Below are 25,110 nucleotides of genomic sequence, written 5' to 3'. Positions count from 1 at the left end.
CAGCCACCATGGGCCCATAGACTCGCCACCCATCGGCATGGGTGCTCAGCACCTTAGAAAAGCAGGCACTAAGTGTCTGAAGTTGTGTATCCAAGATCAGTAGCTGCTCTTGAAAAATTTAGCCTTAAACTTCTCTGCCTCAGTTACCCCAAATATAAAATGGGGATAATACTTAACCACCCTTGTAAAGTGCTTTGATGAAAAGGGCTATAAAAGCTACCAAGTTCAGAGATCATGGTGATGGGCAGACTGCAAGAGCATAGATAAATTGTATTTGTGTAGAAACCAGGACCCAACCGGTTAGTGGGGAATCACAGGCCTCAGCGCCCATTGCTAGGGGCAGAAGGGAGTGCCCACCAACACCATCAGGGTGTGACGGGTCTACCTAGCCCTGCGTGGGGCTGTTTGGGCTCAAACTGCTCAGAGCTGCATGGCTTTGCAGAGAACTCACACACCCCAGAGGCATCCCTGGGCCCTTGCCTAGCTAGGTGGCTCTATGGCACAGATGTTGTGTGTGGGATTGTGCGCTCTGGGCCCAATTAATTCATGGACAGGCCATGTCTACACTAGAGCCTTCACATTTCCCACCCCTGCTGTCAAGGCTGATTCCCCACTCTGGCGCTTCGAGTGCAGAAGGTGGAGGCCCACAAGGATTCCAAAAATTAATACTGGCCACTCCAGGCTGGTATTAAACTCCCAAGGTTCCAGCTTCTCTCTGACCTTGGCTTGGTAAACGTTGCCACCACCCAAATGCAAAAAACCCTTTGAATCCAGGAAGAAGCACTTGGGAATTCCTCCCTGTGGGGAACCCTCAAGCCCTTTCACCCCCCACTCCAGGGAAGAGCTGAGAAAGAAAACAAAGGAAATTAGCTGGTGACAACAGCTAATCAAACAGCATAGGCACAAACCTCTTAGGACACAACAATCCAAATCCTGTTCTTAAAAAAAATAAAATTTTATTAAAAACAAAAAGCAAGAAAATACATCTGGAATTTAGGCTTTTGCTAGATTTCAAAAGAGCAATTCCAAAAATTAAGCACCCAAAATAGCTTTCTTGGGAGTTCAGCTTAAAGGTTACAAGCAAAACAAAAGCATCTGAGGTTAGCACAGAGGAGATCCACAAGCCAAAATAAAGAAATAAACCTGATCACCTCTATCTAAACATTCCTAATTTACTTACATATTTGGGGGGGTTTCAAATAAGTAATTCTAGGTATGATCTGATGATTTCTCATACCTGGCTTAAAGGTTTACGCAGCATTCCTGGTGCTCTCTGTTTCCCAGAGGGCCACAACAGACACAAAGGGAAGGCTCTTTTCCCAACTTTAAAAAGTTCTAGCCTTCCCATTGGCTCTTTTGGTCAGGTGCCTACTCCCTTTTCTTTATCTGGGGGACTTTTTAACCTTTTACAGGTAAAGCAAGCAGAGAATAGCTACCAAGAGGGATTTTACAGCTAACTGTCTGGCTGGGTGTCCATAAAAGGGAGCCACCCCGCACACGCACACTTCATTTATCACACCTGCTAACACTAATCCACCAGTGAGTCTGTTGCAATAGAGGGCAGCGCGTGTAGATGGCCTGCACCATGCCATCTCTACTTGCTCTGGGCAGGATTAGCCAGCACCGTGGTTAACACACCAGCAGCTTGTCTGTATTAAGGCTCCCATCGTCACTACCATGCTGGGCTTCCCCAGTGACTGCAATGGTGGGCGACTGGAAAGGTAAATGTCCCTAGTGCAGACAGCTGCAGCGAGACCCAACAGAAAAGCAGCAGCTAAATCCCTTACCTTTGCAAAGAGGCTGTTTAACAAGGACTGTTCAGCCCATTACTATTGCATCAAAGAGCCCAGCCAGAGCTGGAAAGAGCCACGTTCGCTTCTTGCCAACAAAGGGAAAAATTGTATAAAAATCATTTCAAAAAGATGTGAGCCAGGCTTGGCTGGGACTCCCTGCAGCTCAGACACAAAAGGGGAAAGCTAGCCATTGATAGATCCATTTTCCTTTTCACCCCCCGACTCCCAAGCAGCCATTGCTCAAAAACTGTTGAAACAAGGGAACGGATCAACTTAGAAATTGCCATCACCTAAAAGACCAATGGCCCATAGGGTTCTGTCCACAGCACCAGGAGCTTTAGAGAAAGAAGCTTCAGTTATTTCAGGGACTCACATGGCCCTGTTACTCTAGTATCTGAGTATCTCACAGTGTATTTATCCTCACAGCACCCCTGTCCCACAGGAAAGTACTATTCACCCTATTTTATGGATGGGAAACTGAGGCACAGGAGACGAAGTGACTTTCCCAAGGTCACACAAGAAGTCTATGGCAGACCAAGGCATTGGACCAGGCTCTGTGGAGTCCCAGGCTAGCACCCTGATCGCTGGACCATCCTATATTTCCCATAAAGCTATTGTAATGAATTGGTTTGTATGTACATGACTGCCTTCTACTGGCAGCAATCAGAACTGCTCAATTGTGTGCCATTAACTCTATACTGCTTCTGCTTAGAGGAGATTTTCCCTTAGCTCCAATGGCAGGTGCCTGTGCTTTCTGTAATAGGAAGATCTGAGTTCTATCCTGCTGTAATCATGAAGTTCCAAGAGGGTGTTTTTTGTCCCTGGCTGCTGCTCAGCTGTAGAGATTTTTTTCATGAAGGGAATTTCCTAGCTGGGAAATGTATTTTTCCCCCAACTTCCACCCCATCCCTCTTTGGTGTGCCCAATCACTTACTAAATATACTGCAACTCATTAATTTAGCTCAGCCTGCAGCCGCGGACCTTTGCCTGGTGAGGATACCCACCAATAAATCACTGACCATTGTACTCCCAAGGGCAGCAGGATTGATTACGGCAGCTGTGTCTATCCTTGTGAATGACACTGCAGCTCTTAAGTCTATTCATTCATTCACTTTTATTTTGTGCTCACTGGCTTGAAGATTGTCTCAGCTGATATGGAAAAGAACGGCAGCTCTGAAGCACCAGGCTTCTTGGGACCCAGCTGAGAGTCCGTCACTGTGGATAAATCTGCTGCCCCTCTGGCTATGCCCGTTCAGACCTCAGAACATTGTGGGACAGTGTCAATAACCATCTGCCTCTCCTCTGTCTGGGCTCCAAAGCAGAGGCCAGCATGCAGTGGGACAGCAGCAGAGCAGCAGAAGCACAAACAACTCCTTCATGTTGGTCTCATTTCCATGGCTGGGCTCAGCGTGCGGGTGTTGGAGGCTTGTGATCTACAGAAGGTCCGGCGAGATGAAATGGTGGTCCCTACTGACCTTAAGCTCTAGGACTCATTGAGGCTACTGGGAGGTTGGGTCTAGAGCACGCTAAAAACGGAGGCTCTTGTCTGTTCATGAGCCACTGAGGTAGTGGCGGGGTTCTTGGCTGGGGAGGGGTTGTCATAGAATCATAGAATATCAGGGTTGGAAGGGACCTCAGGAGGTCATCTAGTCCAACCCCCTGCTCAAAGCAGGACCAATCCCCAATTAAATCATCCCAGCCAGATTGTCATGATCAGCCTCCCCTTCCTTATGGCTTGATGAGAGGGGTGGGTCTGAAACTTCTTCTTGGTGGCAAGACATCACTGTAGGGAAAAGGTTCAAATGCTCTGCTGGTGGAGTCAACTCCAGGCCGCTGCTGGTGGCTTTGGGGAATGTTAGTGTGTCAGATTGATTGGACCGGCCTGGTGTGGGCCAGTTCCCCCAACGGCTCTGCGAAGGCACCTCAGGCCTGACTGTCGCCAACCCCTGCATTTCCCGTGCTTGGCCTCCCCTAAGCAGAGATTAAAACCCATTTGTATGATAGCACTGAACTCATTGCACCCACGATTTGGACTGGGCTTGGTCCCCTCATGGCCATGGGCGGTGAAAGGATAGTGCATTCTCATTGTGCTATGATCCCACAGGAGGAGGGCTCTATAAGGTCAGGCTTGATAAAGCCCTGGCTGGGATGACTTAGTTGGGGTTGGTCCTGCTTTGAGCAGGGGGTTGGACTAGATGACCTCCTGAGGTCCCTTCCAACCCTGATAGTCTATGATTCTATGATTTGAACCTTGTTGGATGGACACCATCAAACTCATCTGATGTAAGAACAGGGTGGACTCAAAGTGATGGCTCTGAAATAAATAGCCAAAGCAATCTCCACCAAGCTCTCCAGCCTCTCTTCTCACTGGAAACAGATACCAGGGCGAGGTTCTTCTCACTCCAGTTAAATAGACAGCAAAGCTCTCTGCCTGGCTGATGCCAGCATGAGGTCCACTTGTCAGCCACTCTTTCACCTCTGACAGTCACTGTGGATAGCTGAATCCTGCAGGAATGTGTACTAGCTGTGTACAGAACTCACAGTGCAAAATGTAGTTACTGACCGAAGTGGCTGAAAACCAAACCAACTCCCCAGGCTTTCAGTGCACGGCATGTACTCTTTGATTCTGTGGTGACGCAGCGGAGGGGATGCACAGGAGATGGAGGATGGCCCAGGGGTTACGGAAGTAGCTGGAGAGCAGGGTTCAATTGTGTCTTCTGCCACAGACTCCTTGTGTGACCTTAGGAAATTCATCGAGTGTCTCTGTGTCTCAGTTTCTTCTCTGTAAAATGCAGATAATAGCACAGCCCTACCTCACATGAGGTACTGTGAGAGTAAATACATTAATGATTGGGAGGGGCTCAGATGCTGTAATGGGGGACAAATACATACTCTAGCAAGGAGACCAAAATTCTGGACTGAGCCACTTAGTTGAGCAGCAGCCATGGTTTTAAAAAAAAAGGTCAGTGAAGAGCAGAATCTGAACTGCCATTCTGCCCATGGCACAACTGTAAATAACCATATGGGTGAAACTTCTGAAGCGATCTGACGCTGGGCTGTGGGTCATTTACAGTGCAGTAGTGGGAGGGTAAGATCTACCTGCTTTGCTGAGAGCTCTGACGTGGCCATGGCAAAAGATAATCCAGCAACTTCGAGCTTTTCTTGTTTTTCTTTTCAATTTGCTGAACCAATTGCTGCTCTTTAACTGAATTGAGAGGTGCTTGGGGCTCCTCTGCATTTTTTATTGATAAAGAGGTGGACGAATGGTGTCCTGGTTCTGGCACTGGCCTGGGGCTCAGGTTATCTTCCTAGTGGTGCCAAAAATTTCCTGTGTGATCTTTGGGAGGTCACGGCATTTGCTCTGTGTCTCAGTTTCCCATCTGTAAAATGGGACTGTTGGGGGCAGGGGGCGTTGTGAAGCTCAATCCAGAAACAAAGGTGCTGTGATCCATAGAAGTATCTAGACAGATTTTACATAAAGATGACAAATCCACCAACTTCTTGTAACCGGGGGAATGGTCCCACTATTGTGGGGAACTTTCCTGTCTTACACACTACCCCGATGAAATGGGCTAGCGAAAGGATCTGAGTCCTCGCTCCCACTTCCTTTACCCAGAGACCTGCCTGCCCTTGAGAGCTCCCCTTCCACTCTCCTGTGTGGCAGAGTCCTCATAACCCCAACAAGGCTGGGTCCAGGATTCCTGGGGGACTCGAGCCCCAACCTTGTCGTGGTCACTTAGGCAGGGCTCAGGTGTCCCCACTCCAGGGTGCTCTTTCCACTCTGGACGCTTCCCTGACCCACTGAATCCTAGAATATCAGGTTGAAAGGGACCTCAGGAGGACATCTAGACCAACCTCCTGCTCAAAGCAGGACCAATCCCCAACTAAATCATCCCAGCCAGGGCTTTGTCAAACCTGATCTTGAAAACCTCTCAGGAAAGAGATTCCACCACCTCCCTAGGTAACGCATTCCAGTGCTTCACCACCCTCCTAGTGAAAAAGTTTTTCGTAACATCCAACCTAAACCTCCCCCACTGCTACCTGAGACCATTACTCCTTGTTCTGTAATCTGGTACCACTGAACAGTCTAGATCCATCTCTTTGGAACCCCCTTTCAGCTAGTTGAAAGCAGCTATCAAATTCCCCCCTCACTCTTCTCTTCTGCAGACTAAACATCCCCAGTTCCCTCAGCCTCTTCTCATAAGTCATGTGTTCCAGTCCCCTAATCATTTCTGTTGCCCTTTGCTGGACTCTTTCCAATTTTTCCACATCCTTCTTGTAGTGTGGGGCCCAAAACTGGACACAGTACTCCAGATGAGGCCTCACCAATGTCGAATAGAGGGGAATGATCACGTCCCTTGATCTGCTGGCTATACCCCTACTTATACACCCCAAAATGCCATTGGCCTTCTTGGCAACAAGGGCACACTGTTGACTCATATCCAGCTTCTCATCCACTGTCACCCCTAGGTCCTTTTCTGCAGAACTGCTGCCTAGCCATTCGGTCCCCAGCCTGTAGCGGTGCATGGGATTCTTTCGTCCTAAGTGCAGGACTCTGCACTTGTCCTTGTTGAACCTCATCAGATTTCTTTTGGCCCAATCCTCCAATTTGTCTAGGTCCCTCTGTAGCCTACCCCTACCCTCCAGCGTATCTACCTCTCCTCCCACTTTAGTGTCATCTGCAAACTTGCTGAGGGTGCAATCCACACCATCCTCCAGATCATTAATGAAGATATTGAACAAAACCATTACATTACATATAGTTTAAGCAAATAGAATTTATTAAATAGCAACTAATTAAAAAATAAGGAGAAAATGGCAAAGGTGAAAGGAAAACCCATCACCCAGCTCTGCGGCCCGGGGACATCACAACCAGCATCTCTGGGATGTCAGGGCAGTTCAGTCTGTTCCTCACACGTCCCAGGCCCCTTCTCTGGCCCTGGCTGTGCTGCAGGGATGCTGCGGGTCGGACACTTGCTCTGGTGGTGGCCACACACCCTCAGGCTTTAGGTGGCAGGGCCCTGCTTCTCGGCATCGCCCCCGCCCCGTCAGGGTTCTGATCCCCCAAGTCTGGCCTGTGCTGGGCCCGCTGCCCAGCGTCCCCCTCACTCTCCCCAGCTGCTCACCGCACCCGGCTCCAGACAGCTCCAGCCCCAGCCCCAGCTCCACCACTCTGCCTCAGTGCTGCTGCTGCCCTGCCTCCAGCTCCCTGGGCTGCTGCTCTGGCCCCTCTGGCCAGCACAGCTCTGCTCCCCAGCTCAGCTCGGGCCCCTGCTCTCTCCTTAGCTCAGCCCCACTCTGTCTGACCCAGGCAATAGCTCACACAGAGGACGGGACCCCTTGGCCTCCTGACTCCCTCATTAGCCTGCCCACCCTGTCCATCAGGCTGACCTGGAGCATTGGCCTCTCTCTATCGCCCTGGGGACTGTAGGTCTTCAGGTCCTGATTTCCCATCGACCCTTCCCCTTTCTTTTGGTACTGTGAGCTAGCAACCAAACCCCCCCACTGAGTTTTAGCAAGGGGACAACAGTCCCCTTACATTCTGTTGTCTACCTGCTAAACCCTTCCAGTTCCCTTAGGTGAAATGGAAACCTTATAATTATTCACCAGCCTGATGCTCTATGGCCATACTGCTTACACCAGTGAATGATCCTGCCAATGAGAGGCAGAATTCGAATTGCCATAGACACTGGGCACAGTTGGGCGGAGGAGACCATCTGGTTGCCACAGAGCCGTAGCACTTAAGACAGGCCTTTGTCAGATGGGCCTGAATTTGTAAGGTCTTCAAAAACTGAGGATCAGCCTTTGGCAGCAAAGGAGCATTTAAGAGTGGCCTTGGCCATTCCGTTTCTTCTATCTATAATGCTCTGGGGAACATTGATGGAGTTATACCAAGGATCTACTTGGACCATTTTGTTCACCCTTAGTAATGATATGTTCTTGCTGTTAACTTAGTCACTTTATAATGCAGACCTTTCATGGGGGCTGATCACCTGGCACCATGTCATGTGTACCTGGCTCCTTGGGTCATGCTGCAATTTGGGAGATGAGCAGGAGGGTGGACTACTCATCTGTCTTCCATTAGTTCTGGAGAATCCATGAAGCCCACTCGGGATTTGGCTGTTGATACTGGTTCTACTGGAAGAAGCCCGAACACCATGGTGATAGATGGGACTGTAGAACCCTGTGCTAGGCAGGCAGACAGTGCTAATGGGGGTGGTAACCGTTACTCTTTTGGACGGGCAGAGGAGAATACACTGTCTGTGGGCATCAGTACAGTTTTGCTAGCCGTCAGCCTTACCTGAGCAGACCTGGCAAGAGAGAGATTAAGGGGTGTGTATTAACTCATTTACGTTCTAACTCCTAGTGTTCCTTTTGACACTGGAAGCAACTCTCTTCCTGAAGGCAGAAATGACCTTGTCGGGACTGAGCATACAGTATTGAAAGGAATGGCCAATGTAGGCTCTCTGGGTAAAGTAGTGGTTGTCTACAGCCATATCACTTTAGCCTCTGATCTCCTTATACTTCATAAGGCAGGTAGGGTCCGGCTGGGTGGCTACTTAGCTCGCAGGTTACTGATGATTTTTGGATGGGCTGGTGTCTGAGAATAGAGGGCAGAGAAGCTGAAGCTGTAAATTGACCTTTCCTCTTCCTTGGAAGATAAGAATCCAGAGCCCATGGAAGCAAGAGCTCAATGAGTGGAACATTAACCTGCAGAATAAATGGTTGCAAGGACAAATAGGATCTGTTTCCAATTCATTCTCTCTCAGCAGCTTTCAGGACAACTCTTTGAGGAGATGGCCACATAGTAGCTCCAACAGTCTCGTTGTCAATCCTCCCTAAGGCTCTCGGTTAGGAGGCTTCACCTGATAAACAACTGCTGTTCTGCGAATCCCTTAGCCTGGATAATGTACTGGACTGCAGCTCTGATTCCCCAAGAACATCCAGTAAAGAGAGCTCAAGAGAGCCAGGGGAAATGAAGGTTTCAGAGTAGCAGCCGTGTTAGTCTGTATCCACAAAAAGAACAGGAGTACTTGTGGGACCTTAGAGACTAACACATTTATCAGAAGAAGGCTGACATGGCAATGCATGGGCCAACTGGGGGGGAGCTTTTCTTGACCTGCTGCTCACAAACCGGGAAGAATTAGTGGGGGAAGCAAAAGTGGATGGGAATCTGGGAGGCAGTGACCATGAGTTGGTTGAGTTCAGGATCCTGACACAGGGAAGAGAGGTAAGCAGCAGGATACGGACCCTGGACTTCAGAAAAGCAGACTTCGACTCCCTCAGGGAACGGATGGGTAGGATCCCCTAGGGGACTAACATGAAGGGGAAAGGAGTCCAGGAGAGCTGGCTGTATTTCAAGGAATCCCTGTTGAGGTTACAGGGACAAACCATCCCGATGTGTCGAAAGAATAGTAAATATGGCAGGCGACCATCTTGGCTTAAAGGTGAAATCCTAGTGGATCTTAAACATAAAAAAGAAGCTTACAAGCAGTGGAAGGTTGGACATATGACCAGGGAAGAGTATAAAAATATTGCTCGGGCATGTAGGAATGAAATCAGGAGGGCCAAATCGCACCTGGAGCTGCAGCTAGCAAGAGATGTCAAGAAAAACAAGAAGGGTTTCTTCAGGGATGTTGGCAACAAGAAGAAAGCCAAGGAAAGTATGGGCCCCTTACTGAATGAGGGAGGCAACCTAGTGACAGAGGATGTGGAAAAAGCTAATGTACTCAATGCTTTTTTTGCCTCTGTCTTCACTAACAAGGTCAGCTCCCAGACAGCTGCCCTGGGCATCACAGCATGGGGAGTAGATGGCCAGCCCTCTGTGGAGAAAGAGGTGGTAAGGGACTATTTAGAAAAGCTGGATGTGCACAAGTCCATGGGGCCGGACGCGTTGCATCTGAGAGTGCTAAAGGAATTGGTGGCTGTGATTGCAGAGCCATTGGCCATTATCTTCGAAAACTCGTGGCGAACCGGGGAAGTCCCGGATGACTGGAAAAAGGCTAATGTAGTGCCAATCTTTAAAAAAGGGAAGAAGGAGGATCCTGGGAACTACAGGCCAGTCAGCCTCACCTCAGTTCCCAGAAAAATCATGGAGCAGGTCCTCAAAGAATCAATCCTGAAGCACTTACATGAGAGGAAAGTGATCAGGAACAGTCAGCATGGATTCACCAAGGGAAGGTCATGCCTGACTAATCAAATCGCCTTCTGTGATGAGATTACTGGTTCTGTGGATGAAGGGAAAGGAGTGGATGTATTGTTTCTTGACTTTAGCAAAGCTTTTGACACTGTCTCCCACTGTATTCTTGTCAGCAAGTTAAAGAAGTATGGGCTGGATGAATGCACTATAAGGTGGGTAGGAAGCTGGCTAGATTGTCGGGCTCAACAGGTAGTGATCAATGGCTCCATGTCTAGTTGGCAGCCGGTGTCAAGTGGAGTGCCCCAGGGGTCGGTCCTGGGGCCGGTTTTGTTCAATATCTTCATAAATGATCTGGAGGATGGTATGGATTGCACTCTCAGCAAATTTGCGGATGATACTAAACTAGGAGGAGAGGTAGATACTCTGGAGGGCAGGGATAGGATACAGAGGGACCTAGACAAATTGGAGGATTGGGCCAAAAGAAATCTGATGAGGTTCAATAAGGAAAAGTGCAGGGTTCTGCACTTAGGACGGAAGAACCCAACGCACCGCTACAGACTAGGGACCGAATGACTAGGCAGCAGTTCTGCGGAAAAGGACCTAGGGGTGACAGTGGACGAGAAGCTGGATATGAGTCAGCAGTGTGCCCTTGTTGCCAAGAAGGCCAATGGCATTTTGGGATGTATAAGTAGGGGCATAGCCAGCAGATCGAGGGGCGTGATCGTCCCCCTCTATTCGACATTGGTGAGGCCTCATCTGGAGAACTGTGTCCAGTTTTGGGCCCCACACTACAAGAAGGATGTGGATAAATTGGAGAGAGTCCAGCGAAGGGCAACAAAAATGATTAGGGGTCTGGAACACATGACTTATGAGGAGAGGCTGAGGGAACTGGGATTGTTTAGTCTGCAGAAGAGAAGAATGAGGGGGGATTTGATAGCTGCTTTCAACTACCTGAGAGGTGGTTCCAGAGAGGATGGTTCTAGACTATTCTCAGTGGTAGAAGAGGACAGGACAAGGAGTAATGGTCTCAAGTTGCAGTGGGGAAAGTTTAGGTTGGATATTAGGAAAAACTTTTTCACTAGGAGGGTGGTGAAACACTGGAATGCGTTACCTAGGGAGGTGGTAGAATCTCCTTCCTTAGAAGTTTTTAAGGTCAGGCTTGACAAAGCCCTGGCTGGGATGATTTAATTGGGGATTGATCCTGCTTTGAGCAGGGGGTTGGACTAGATGACCTCCTGAGGTCCCTTCCAACCCTGATATTCTATGATTCTATGATTCTATGATTCAGAGATAAAAAGGGAGATTTGTGAAGCATGCCTTCAACATTCTTGAAACCAAATACCCTGCGAGAGTAGACATGTGACTAATTATTAGACGGACACTAATTTCCTCCTCCGAGAGACACTGCTTCTGAGCACACCAGCAGAAATACTAGATAGGGCTCACAGAATCCCTGGTACTGCTTAGAACAAGTAATGAGCACTCCTGATATCTTTGTATCTCCCTCATCTCTCTCTATTGGCATGAGCTGCCCCAGTGCATGTACCAGCTTCATGGGGCAAGATGAACCTCCAGTACACCCTTTTGAGAATGCCACCGTGACCCGCAGCAGCAAAGCGATCTTCTTTGGAGAACGATCAGTTAAGCCTGTAATATGAACCCTCAGCATGGAGGTGTGGTTGGAGGCTGTCAGTGGGTTGGGTGGAGATAGAGGCTGTGGACCAAAACCAAAAAGGTGTCTCACAGTTCCAGAAAGGTGGAGTGCCCTTAACAGATCCCAGTTGGGCACTGGAAGCAGCCCCTGCTCGTGGCCACAGGCTGGTGGGCAGGCTGGATTTCTCATGGGCTAGGTGTCAGCTCAGTTGCATTCCCCCAACCAGCTAGCATTGCCTCCATCTTATCAGGATTGCACCTCCATCTGGATTGCAGCTCACCCTTCGGCAGGCCCACTGGGAAAGCAGGGTCCACACATGGTGTCCACTGAATGAGGGACAGAGCCAAATGTCATCGGCACAGTGATGGTGCGTCGGCCCCAAATGCTCACGCTACTTGTCCTAGTAACCGTACAGACCCACCATCAGTCAAGGGTGGGTGACAATGGAAACCCCACATACAGGAACCAGCGGACTGGGTGAGCAATTGCTTACCCCAGTGCCCTGGGCTCTGAGAGGCAGGAATGGAAGCACTCTAAGCTGGTACTTTAGCATGCATGAAAGATGACCTTTCCAGTAATACACGGCACAACCTTCAAGCCCTAATAGTCTTAGGATATGCCTGCACTGCAACTAGACACCACGGCTGGCCCATGCCAGCTGGCTCGGGCTCGCGGGGCTCGGGCTCAGGGGCTGTTTAATTGCCATGTTAATGCCCTTGCAGAGTCCTAGAGCCCGGGCTGCAGTCCTAGCCTGAACGTCTACATCACAATTAAACAGCCCCTTAGCCCCGAGCCTGATCCGCGGGTGTCTAATTGCAGTATAGCCATAGAGGAGTTAGTCATTCCCAAACAGTTCAGTAAGAAGGTAGAGGGGGCCGGGGGAGACAAGCAGGTGTCTCCTTAGTTCTTGCCTTTGGGTGTTTCGTTCTCCAGAGCTTCTCTTTGGTGCAGCCGAGAGAAAATCTCGTCACAGCTTCCTCTTCTGTATTCTAGGTGGGTAAAGGAGCTCAGATCTGTCCGCGTTTCTTCCTTTCCAGTCCCAGCGTAGCGCTGTGCAATGCAGACCAGGCCTTGTACGTGTGTGTCATTCCAGGCACGGTTGCAGGACAAGCCTCATTACTCACCGTGCTGGGAAAGCGCAGACACGATGCGATTGCTCGTTGTTTCTAGGGGCCTGGTGCACTCACACGCCCAGCTGCTGGGTGGGGGAGGGGCGCGGAGGGGATGTCAGTGGCATCTCTCTTTGTGTAGCCGGCTTGGATAGGAAGGTGGCGGGAGATAGCGATCACTGCTCCCCGCTCCCCGGATTCCTGGCTGAGCGCCGCACCCCCCGGCCGCTTTATTCAGTCTTTGATGGAGCCTCGCCCTGCTTGCTCTGCTCCACATGAGAACACCCGAACACGGGAGCCTTTCAGATGGCAATTAGAAAGTGACGGCAGAGAGATGAACTGGAGTTAGAGAGAGAAAGGAAGGGAGACCGAACGGAAACTAATTGGGAATGAATTCATTAAGAGAGAGAGCAGGCATTGTTACCATAGGAACCCCAGCTTTAAGTGTACAGCAGCGTAGAAGGCCGTTAAATGTTTTGCAAGCCAGACGGCAGCTCCTTCCAGGGCCAAAGCAGCCAGCCATACTTTGTTCACTGACCCTTCCAACCTGGCTGCCCAGCGACTGGGGAAAGGCTGCTGCAAGATCCACGTGAGGCTCGACTGGCAATGGCTTGCCTGCGCCCTTCCTGGGAGGACTATTTCTGGCAGGGCAGCAAAGAGAGGTGGTCCTTTCCAGGAAACCACTCGTGCAGCCCTGTGGATTGAGGCCCCAGCGCCAAGTTGCCAAAAGGAGCTCAGCAAGGGACTGGAATTTTCAAAGTACTTTTCAATGCTAGCGAAAGGCTCTGGGCTCTTTGATCTCCAGTGAAGGGAGGGCCATCCACTTCGGCGTGGGGAAGAGCCAGAAAAACCCTGAGGTCAACTAATGGGACAAATGAACAGTGCAGAGATGGGTCAAAGGTACAACAGAAGAGCATCTGTGCGAGGCACCAGGCGGAGACCCCCAGACAAGAAGAAGGGAGCTAGCGGGACACTGCTTGGATGTATGTGTGGGTGCAGGGCACCAGCCTTTTTGATCAGTGTGTGGTGGGGCTCTGCCCGTGAAAACAAAGAGGTCAAAAGAACACAGGAGCCAGCAAAAAACAAAAGAGGAAGGGGGGTGCAGGTCCTGGGAGGAAAACAAGGGATCTACAAGGAGACAGCAAGCAGAGAATCCTGGGCAACGTGCATTGCTCCAAGAGGACACTGAGCGAGTTAGTGGTGCCATCGAGTGGAACTCTGCTTGGATGAAAGGTGCCAGCATGCCAGTCATGGAGACTGATGTCTTCTAGCCCCACGAGCTAGTTGCCACAGGGGCTGTGGCAGTACAAGCCTCCCCCATGCACATCAGCAATGATCCCGGCGACTGAGACACACCCAGGTCCGATTCCTTGCTCTGCTATTGGTCTCTGTGTGACCCTGAAGAAGGGCCTTAGTCTGTCTCTGTGCCTCACTTCCTCATCTGTCAGACAAGGGTAATAGCACTTCCCTGCCTCCCAGGGGAGCTGCCAGGACAACTCTGGTTAACATTGTGAGGTGCTCAGATAATAGGGGCCATAGCAGGACCCACCAGTGGACATTTGTTAATGACCAACCCTCAAGAGAAGTTTCTAATTAACTCCTCCATGAGATGTTGGTTTAGGCCCTGAAGCAACGCAGGCTTCTAGCCCTTCCCTGTTCTGGAGTTGGTGCATGTATAGTCCTAGTTAATCTAAATGTGGATGTTCTCACTAGCTATATAAATGTTTGAGTCTTTTCTGAATCCCGGTAAGCTCTTGGCCTCAGTGATATTTGTAGCAATGAGTTCCACCGGCTAATTATGCATTGTGTAAAAACAGTCTCTTTTTTTGGTCAAAAGTAAGTAAACAAAGAGTTCTAGTGATAGATACTGAATGTCTATGTTTAAAGAAACTTGGCACTGCCTAAACACCAAGTTGTGTCGTTTACAGAACATACGGGCTGTTTTTCTATAACTAAGGAAATTCAGCAGTTATCACGAGGAGCTATTTATCTCCTTGGGAATTTTAACAAGTGAATCTCTGTTACTGCAGCATGTCACAAAGCACTGGGGCACCAGCCCATTGGGCCATCAATAAACTTCTTCCAAAAGCAGTCAATGCTAGAGAGCTCAGAGGAAGATAAGAACTCCTAATGATGCATAGGAACACCTGTGCAGTCTATGGGAGGTTGAGGGATAAGTATGTAATTCCTCCTGACCATAGCAGCAACCAGCGTATGCCCAGCCCTTGAAGCATGAGACTGATTTATCTTTTGCTTGCAATAGCTGCAGATGTTCTTGATAAAATCATCTGGGTCAGCGCCTGACACAATGGCCTTCTGCAGCCATGAACTCCACCCTATGGGGAGAAGCATTTCCAGCTGCTGACCCCCACCATTCTCATTATGGAGAAAGAAGGAACTGGTCACTTTTCACTGTGCCATTTGTAACTGAATTCCTCAGTCATATCCCATCTCACTCCTTGACCCCAGTCTTTGCACTAGGTAAGTCCCACAAAGTCCTTCATGCCAATCAACCAATGCCAGGTGTTCAGCAAAGAGCTGCCATGTGGGGAAGGAGAGAGCGACCAGGCAATGGTCTTTTAGGGCATGGACTGTAATTTATGATAGATTTGCACAGGTCCTAGCACAGTGGGGCCCAACTTGGCTGTGGCTGTTGGGTGCTACCTCATTATAAACGCAAACGCTGGATACCCTAGGGCAGGGATGGGCAATTGGTGGCATAGGAGCTGCATCCAGCCTGCCAGGTCATTTGATTTGGCCCGCCACAGTCCAGGTTGGGGCAGGTGATCTGGCACATCTAGGGCCAGCAAGGGGGCAGGGCGAGGAATGAGCCCTGCCCAAAGGGGGACACGTATGTCATGTGACACTGTGGCAAGATCCAATGGGCCAGCGCAGGAAGCTGTGCCCAGTCCTGTGGGAAGGAGCTGCTGCTGCAGGATTTGCACAGGGCATCTTGGTCACCAAATCCACTCCCCCGGAGCAAGACCCGACCTCCCCCCCCGCCCCCGCCCACATCACATCACCTCACCTGGAGGCAAGACCCAACTATCCCAACCCGCCAAAGGGTTTTAGTAGATTTTTGTGGCCCTCTGCTACCTTAAAGTGGCCCATCCCTGCCCTAGGGAATGGGAATGGACTGGATGAGTCGCTACAGTTGGCTCCTTCCACCGCTCGCTCTGTGAGCCTAGGCTATAATTCTGAGGCGGACCCTGAGCACACCCTGGAGGTCTCACCGGCAGCCCTGTGGCTGGACAGCATGCACTGGGTGGGTAGCTGAGCTGACTTGTCTCAGGGAGGAGCTGCAGCTCGGTCATACCCAGCAAGAGACCATCATGCAGGGAGCGTGGTGTTCTTTACATTAAAACAATGAGAGCTTGAGGTTAACAGCACCCGTGCCTGCAGACTGCAGCTGGCCACTATCTGATCTCCCTCTCCCCTGGTCAAAGGCATCTTTTGTCTCTGCAGTCACCCCCTACATTCTGCCACAAAGACAGCTGCGAAGGAGGAGGAGCTAGTGAAGAGGCAGGTCTAGGTGCGGAGGGACACCAGCAGGAGGCGCTGCAGACAACACACTCCGAGAATGAAGGCTCCAACCCAGGCAGAATGGCTACACTGCTCCTTTTAGCAAAGTCCATTGACCCAGACTCGGAGACTTGCTACTGCAGGGCTTTTTGGTACCCCTAGTCTCTCTCTCCTCTCTATCCGACAGCAGCTCCCAGAATGTGGATTCTCTCTGGCTGGCCACAGGCTTCTGTTTGCTCTCCACCCCAGAGGATCTGATTTAGACATGGGACCTGACTGCTCATTTTCTGCACTTGGGGCATGAATTAAGCATCACAGGTGGGCACTGCAGCTGTTTCCCCTTAAAGGGCCAGTCACCCTGTTACAGCGGCCATGTAAATACCATTGATAGATATAACAAATGGGCAAGTTCCTGGTATCCTCCCAGTCCTTTCACAGGCAGAATTCCCATCACCTTCAGGATGATTTTTAACTTGAGTAAGGGCTTATCCCATCATGGGAGTGCAGATGCTTTAATGGCGACTCGCAGCAATACTGTCCCAAGAGGCCCTGCCGGGGTTACCCAGTCATGGAGAGGGACGCACACAGAAGGAGCTCTCCATAAGAGCTTCATTCTGGTGTCCTAGCAATGGCTGTACCTGGGTAGCAGCAGAGGCTCTCCGAGATTCCCCCCACATCAGCTTCCTCTCTCTGCTGCAGTTTCTCCCAGTGACCCACATGCCAGGGCTTCGTCAGGCATTTTCAAGTTCAATGTTCTGTAGCTAAGCCTCAGCGCCATGACACTGGGAGCAATTCCTCACACAAGAAGCAGAGAAGAAACAGGCCCCAAGAACTACCTTCCCAGTGAACAGGAACTGGTGCAAGAGAGAAGAGCAGCTAATGAGGGTATGTGCATTTCCATTAGACCATTTCATCTGGCAGCAATAGATCATGATTTAGTTGGGGATTGGTCCTGCTTTGAGCAAGGGGTTGGACTAGATGACCTGAGGTCCCTTCCAACCCTGATATTCTATGATTCTATGTATCTGACCTGCCTGGGACATTACAGCAAACTGCCCCTGACCCCCACAGCGGCCACATTCATTGCAGTTACAGCACCAAGCACACAGTCAGCCCATAACCATAAATATACAAGAAATATAAAAGGAAAGGGCCAGCCCTGGAGTGCTTACAGTCTAATGCAGGGGTGAGGGATATGTGTGGCGGGGTCACTCCCTAGCCAGTGCACACCCTCATGGCAAGCCATGCTGCATCCTCCTCCTCAGCTCTAGCATCCCCTGTCCACAGCCTTCTCAGCCTGCACTGGTCTGTCCCATCTCACAGCTCAGCCCTCCAGCCAGGCGGACCTCCCGGCCTTGCTGGCCCAATCTGTGGCTCTGTTAAAACATGCCCACATTATGCCCCTGCCCATATTAGAGAAATCTCCACTGGTGTAACTAACCTGGGCGGTTTACTTTTGTAAATTACCACGTTAAGCCTGGTTCATAGAATCATAGAATCATAGAATATCAGGGTTGGAAGGGACCCCAGAAGGTCAAATAGTCCAACCCCCTGCTCAAAGCAGGACCAATTCCCAGTTAAATCATCCCAGCCAGGGCTTTGTCAAGCCTGACCTTAAAAACCTCTAAGGAAGGAGATTCTACCACCTCCCTAGGTAACGCATTCCAGTGTTTCACCACCCTCTTAGTGAAAAAGTTTTTCCTAATATCCAATCTAAACCTCCCCCACTGCAACTTGAGACCATTACTCCTCGTTCTGTCATCTGCTACCATTGAGAACAGTCTAGAGCCATCCTCTTTGGAACCCCCTTTCAGGTAGTTGAAAGCAGCTATCAAATCCCCCCTCATTCTTCTCTTCTGCAGGCTAAACAATCCCAGCTCCCTCAGCCTCTCCTCGTAACTCATGTGTTCCAGTCCCCTAATCATTTTTGTTGCCCTTCGCTGGACTCTCTCCAATTTATCCACATCCTTCTTGAAGTGTGGGGCCCAAAACTGGACACAGTACTCCAGATGAGGCCTCACCAATGTCGAATAGAGGGGAACGATCACGTCCCTCGATCTGCTCGCTATGCCCCTACTTATACATCCCAAAATGCCATTGACCTTCTTGGCAACAAGGGCACACTGCTGACTCATATCCAGCTTCTCGTCCACTGTTACCCCTAGGTCCTTTTCCGCAGAACTGCTGCCTAGCCATTCGGTCCCTAGTCTGTAGCTGTGCATTGGGTTCTTCCATCCTAAGTGCAGGACCCTGCACTTATCCTTATTGAACCTCATCAGATTTCTTTTGGCCCAATCCTCCAATTTGTCTAGGTCCTTCTGTATCCTATCCCTCCCCTCCAGCGTATCTACCACTCCTCCCAGTTTAGTATCATCTGCAAATTTGCTGAGAGTGCAATCCACACCATCCTCCAGATCATTTATGAAGATATTGAACAAAACTGGCCCCAGGACCGACCCTTGGGGCACTCCACTTGATACCGGCTGCCAACTAGATATGGAGCCATTGATCACTACCCGTTGAGCCCGACAATCTAGCCAGCTTTCTACCCACCTTGTAGTGCATTCATCCAGCCCATACTTCCTTAACTTGCTGACAAGAATACTGTGGGAGACCGTGTCAAAAGCTTTGCTAAAGTCAAGAAACAATACATCCACTGCTTTCCCTTCATCCACAGAACCAGTAATCTCATCATAAAAGGCGATTAGATTAGTCAGGCATGACCTTCCCTTGGTGAATCCATGCTGGCTGTTCCTGATCACTTTCCTCTCATGCAAGTGCTTCAGACAGGGCTGGGGTTGGTTAATTTCAGCTGAGCCTCACTTTCTTGCCAGCCTGGATTTGAGCCGACAGGTTAGTGAAAGGGAGAGCCAGGGTATTCATCTGACCTGTGCTCGGTGCTGCAGGGAACCAAGAAAGTAGATTTTAAAACAAAAATCTGCTAGCTGGACCCCTTCCCAGTCCCCCCAGCTGGGCAGCTAACCCCAGGCCAGCCAGGGGAAGGAGTAAAGGGGAGCCGAAATCAAGCTAACTCCACATTCAGTCCTGTAGTAAGGGCTTCAACCGTGGAGGCACAGTGCCCCCTGCCCCATTGGGGCACATGGCCCTGTCTCATTCCACCCCACCTTCCATCCATGCGGCTCTCCTCACTGGCGAACCTGCCTCCCCAGCCCTGCCCACTTCATTAGCCAGCTTTCCCTGCCTCACAGGCTGTGCTACCTACTACAGAGCAGCAAGAAAGAAGACACGTGGCTAAAAACAAGCCCTGGCTAATCTGCTGCTCTCACCAAAGTGTGCCTGGCTTTAGCAAACTATTTAATTAGCCTCCACAAACTTCTTTTCCTCGCCTGCAGATTATAGTGATCTCAGCCCAAGAATGTGATTCCTTCCAAGGACGTGCTCAACTGAGACATAATGACATTGGCTTGGTGTGCAACAGAATGTAGTAAGAAGAGCATGGAATGGATTTTATTAACATTACTGAGCTGCTTGTCAATGATTTTGTGACTAAACTTGCCTGGGTGCATATACAGATAGATAGAGATAGATAGATAGATAGATGTTGAATTCTCTGGACATTTTGTTTAGTGACATTTTTGACTCCTTTTGAGTGCTTAAACAGCAACATCTAGCCATTTTTCAAGGTTTGTACAGTGACTTCCTGCTATGTGGAGTTGGCAACCCTGCCTGGTTTCTTGGCATGATCCCTGACCTGCTGTGTGACCTTGGGCAAAACCCTTCTCCTCTCCAGGCCTCAGTTGCCCGTGACGCGTATCTGTTTAGGCTGTGGGCCAGAGACTGTCTCTCACTGTATGTGCTTACAGCACCTAGCACAACTCATAGATTCTAAGGACAGAAGGGACCACTGTGACCTCCCTGCAGAACACTTAGCCCTTCCCTGAACTAACACTTGCTTGAACTGGAGCAGATCTTTTAGAAAAACATCTGGTCTTGATTTTAAAAATTGCCACTGATGGAGAAGCCACCGTAATCCTAATAAATAATAAATACCTATTTCCTGTATAGCACTTTGCATTGAACAGCTCAAGGCATGTCACAATCTTTAATGTATTTATCTTCACAACACCTGTGTCAGGCAGGGAAGCATTATTATCCCCATTGCACAGAGAGGCTAAAGGCCTTCCACAAGGTCACGCAGGACACCATGGCTCTCAGGACATTGCTCCAATGGTTAGTTACTTCACTGCTAAATCATACACCTTTGTTACAGTCTGAATTTGTCTAGCTTCAACTTCCAGACATTGTCTCTCTTGGAGAGGAATAAAGACCGAGGTTTTGCCTGGGTTGGAATTAAAAATGAGTGAATCCAGAGGATCGGACATGGTTGCAGTCCAAAAACTTAATACCAGCCCAGGGTTATTGGAATCTTGGCCCAGTTTTAAGAATCTTTTGGCAAACCTGAGTCGAGTTTCAAGTTTGAAACCATAGTAAAGCTTTCTGTAACTCTAGGCTTCAACCCTGGCATCCTACCTTATCTCCCGCCCAACCCTTCCATTCCCAACAAAGAATGATTGTAATGTAGAGCATCAGGATACACGCTGTTCGACATCACAGGTGGGAGGTTGTATTTAATTTTGTTGTGAGTCTTTCATGAGAGAGATTCCTGAGCCATTTCTGGAAGTTGGATAAATATGAATTAAGGCAGCTTTTTACATCCATAGATGTTCTCTCCATCAGTTGGCAAAGAATTCCAAACGGTGCTTAGGGCTATTTAGCCAGGCAGATCTCTGGGGCCGTTCCAGCCTGTGGGCTGGTAACACCCGAGTCAATATTCAGCATTCAGATGAGATGGGAAGGGACAAGTACCTATCATCAGGGCAGGGATGCTGGTCTCAGTGTCCTGGACAAATTCCAGGTTGGGGAATTATATCCTGCCTCCCTAAACTGATCCATGTCTTTATGACCTCTAGGGTCGACGCTCTACATAGCCACCTTAACTCCATGTGGAAGCTGACGCAGAATGCAGCAGTCAGTTTGCTACGTGGAGTACTTGCCATTATAGAGTCATAGAGTTCCAGACCAGAAGGGAGCACCAGATCATCCAGTCTGACTCCCTGTATAGCACAGGCCACCTGCACACTGACACAACGAGAGAAATGAGACCAAGGTATTACGGCCCCCAGGAAACCAAACTATGATGTGCCACAGGCAGGGAACAGAAGGCCCCTACGAGGGCAGAGAACTGATTAACTGAGATATGCCCAGATAATCCTGGCAAGTGACCTGCACCCACACACTACAGAGGAAGGTTAAAACCCCCATGGTTACTGCCAATCTGACCCAGGGGAAAACTCTTTCCTGACCCTATATATGGTGCTCAGTTAGACCCTTAGCATGTGAGCAAGAACGAACCATCCATGATCAGCAATGGCTGCTTGTTGGTTTCTGAGTGGAGTGCAAGGTGGTGTTGTTGACCTACGAAGTCTGGGATCTCAAAGGCAGGGTGATCTAATGGATGGAGCACTGGACTGGGACTCGGGAGACCTCAGTTCTATCCAGCTCTGCCACTGGCTTGCTGGGTGACCTTAGGCAAGTCATTTCCCTTCTCTGTGCCTCAGTTTCCCCATCCACTGTGAGGATAATGATTCTAACATCCTTTGTAGAGTGCTTTGGGAGCTACAGCTGGAACGTACTAGATAAGAGCTAGGGATTATTAAGAAGTGAGAGAGGCTCTAGAACTTTGCCGCGCTGCTGCCCCCGTTGTGAACGACCAAGTTGGTTGAAAAGAGGGTGTGCGCTTCTGACAGTGCGTTTTCCATGAGCACCTATTGACTTAGGAATTCCCTCCTCCCTCCCCCCCCCGTAGAAATTCCCTGTCTGAAATAGTCCCAGCCTGACCCTTGGGGCATGCTGCAGACTCCATCTTTCTGAATGATATTTGGGCGCTGTTGCAGTATGGCCTCTTCTTGGGAGTCCAGGTTGTGGAGATTTTGGTTATGTTTCCTTCTTCCTGGCTAGTTTCCATGTAGAGGGGCTTGTTGCTGTTTTAATATCCTGGGTTTGTATTTAATGGACTGTAAAATGGCTACAGACTGCCACATGCCACACCTGAAGTGGCTGCATTTTAGTGGTGATCAAAATAATTCCTCTGATTCTTCAGTCTTTCAAGGCTCTAGGAAAGAGCAATGTCCGTGCAAGGTGCCATGATGCACCGTCAGACGGCATAGGAAAGAGCTTTGAAGACAAGTTGCTGCATATTCAGTGGCTGATTTTCGTTTACTAGTTGTGCATTGACCGACGTCCAATCTCAACATAGAAGCAATGATCTGATCAAGTTGAGGGAGACTCACTTCCCACATTTCCTCTTTTTAACAAAAAAAAACAAAGCCATTTTTGGAGCCTGACTTCTAAGAAGGATCTCAATTGGATCCATCTTTCTTTTTTCCCCTCTCTCCTGCAATTTCAAAAAGGGCTGTAGTTAATGCTCTTAGACTATGTCTACACTATAGCCGGATCCATGCTCCAGCGGTTGACATACTGGAAGTTGATTTAGTGGGTCTAGTGAAGCTCCACCGAATCGACCGTAGATCGCCATCCGGTCAACCCAAGTACTCCACCCCAAACGAGAGGGGCAAGTAGTAGATACCGCAGTAAGTCAACCTAAGCTATGTCCACTCCAGCTGTGTTATTCACATAGTTGGAGTAGCGTAACTTAGTGTAGACATAGCCTCAGATTGGTAAGAAGAGAGAAGTAGGTTGGTTGACTGACAACTTGTGCGGCAAGTCACAGCCCAGACCGAGCACTTGGGGCTGAGCTATATACCCCTGAAATGAGGGTTTATAATGGAAATGCTGCTACACTATTAACTACAGAGCCTGGGTTGGAACAAAGCTACATAGGCCCCAGATCGACCCAATGTAAGAGAGCCCTGAGCCTTTGTTCCAGACCTGACTTTTGTTTTGTGCTCTTGGAGACCAGGAGAGAGAGGGGATTCTTTCAAACATGGTGAGGAGGTTCCAAATCTACTGGGTTCCGTCATACATTGACACTTATCACATCACACATCAGCCCTAGCCAGCCAGCCACCTGTCTGCTCGATACGAGGGGGTGGATGGTTCTGCCGTTAGAGCAGTAGCATAGTACAGAGGAGACCTACTGCTGTGCCACAGACTTCCCATGTGACCTTGTGCAAGTCACTTAGCTCCATTTGTAAAATGAGATAATAGCACTTCCCTATGTCCCAGGGTGTTATGTGGATAAATATGGTAATAGACAGTGAGGTGCTCAGACACTACGGTATTGGGGGCCATATAAGTACCATAGAACAGTAGACTAGCCCACTGCTGCACGTTACAACAGCCCACAGGCCTGCTTAGGGCTATAGATCTGAACTTCTGGAAAGGCTTTGAGTCACCTTGCTGCTGTAGCTGGCCCAAACAGGCTAACCTGGGAGGCTGACAGGCTAGGTCTTGCTATGCAGGATGGCACCTAGTAAATCTCTGTATGAGATCTTGCCAGGTTGTTGACGTGGTCTGGCAGGTCTCCGAGGCGCATCCTGGACTGTGAACTCACTGAGTCCTCCAAAGCCACCACCCTGGGCTGTCTCTCACACGGTGATACTAACAGGCCCTGCACTCACACAGCCGTCCACTGGCAGGGACACACCCAACTGAGCTGCATGAATGGTCTCGCAGCCACTCATGACCCCACAATGGGGAGGCTCCAGCCAATTCCCCCCCGCCAGCTCCCCAGTCTTGCACCCCAGAACTGTACTAGTTTGCACTGGTCAGGAGCCTGGCCAGTGTAAGTTCATTACCTAGTTCCCCACTTCGTCAAAGGAAAGTGGGCTGGTGTCAGCCTTTGTAACATGAGCAGATTTCCCAACATTAAAAGTAAATTTATTAACGACAGAGAGAGATTTGACGTGATTGTAAGTGGTAGGCATAAAGATCAGAGATAGTTAAGAAAATAAAGAAGAAAATAAAAAGGTAACACGCATTCTAAATCCTAAACATTTAGTCTAAGCAAGAGTTGAACGAAACAGCTTTTCTCACCCTGACGGACGGTACAAGCAGGGTACAGTTTTGTAATACACAAGCTGGGAACCCCCAGCCTGGGACCAAACTCCCCCAGTTCAAAGTCTTTGTCCTCCAGACCTTCTTCCGGGTGTTGAGTTGGGTGGGGGCGGGGAAGAGGCTCTCTTTTTATACCTTCTTCCAGCTGCCAAAAAGGTCCTCGCTGTGACATGCGGGTCAGGCAGTCTCCATTGCTCAAGCAGGCTCCATTGTGTACGTGCCTTCTCTGAGAAGGCTCTGGAAGAGTGGATTGTGCGTTGATGAGCCATTAACGACCAGCTGGCTATTGATGGCTACTCCTTTGTTGTAATGGTGTTCCCAACCTCACACCACATTTCAGTATCACATCTAGCAATACCTCAGAGCTTTGCACACAGTGGTAGCATACATAATCCAACAGGATATTCTTGTTCAACAAATCAAGACTTACAAAATGAGACCTCACAAGGCATCCTTTGTACAAACACGACATATTCATATCATGGTGGTGAACTGAAACCCGGGACTAGAGGAACCTTGCTGTCCCTTCTAACCCTGCAGTTAGATGCAAAAGTGTGACACCCCATATGCTGTGTGCTGGGCAGGGGTGTGGGGTGTGGCAGGGGTTGAGCTGTCACTGGGGTGTGATGGGCAGGAGGGGATGGGATGAGACAGGGTGAGGGTTAAACTGAGGCACGTGTTGGAGCAAAGTGTTGCCTGGAGGTGCACCAGATGCGATGCTTTCAGTTAGTAGAGGCTGTGTCTATCGGTCTGCTTTCGACCCAGCCCATCCGAGTTCTGCCTGTCTTCCAATCATGAGGCAAGAGCCTGGCTACAACAGCCTCACACTTCAGACCTGGATCTAAAATGTTGTGC

At 49.5% G+C, this 25,110-nt stretch overlaps 1 protein-coding gene across 2 annotated transcripts in view; it reads left to right on the top strand.

Annotated features, from left to right (window-relative positions):
* The window catches only part of CALB2 (calbindin 2), a 73,847-nt gene that overhangs the window by 9,927 nt on the left and 38,810 nt on the right, over nucleotides 1-25,110 (top strand). The gene's annotated exons all lie outside the window — the stretch shown is intronic.

Source organism: Lepidochelys kempii, chromosome 12, assembly GCF_965140285.1.
Source record: "Lepidochelys kempii isolate rLepKem1 chromosome 12, rLepKem1.hap1, whole genome shotgun sequence".
NCBI lineage: Eukaryota > Metazoa > Chordata > Testudines > Cheloniidae > Lepidochelys > Lepidochelys kempii.
The sequence above is the reverse complement of the archived record's forward strand: the minus strand, read 5'-3'. Positions and strand labels throughout refer to the sequence as shown.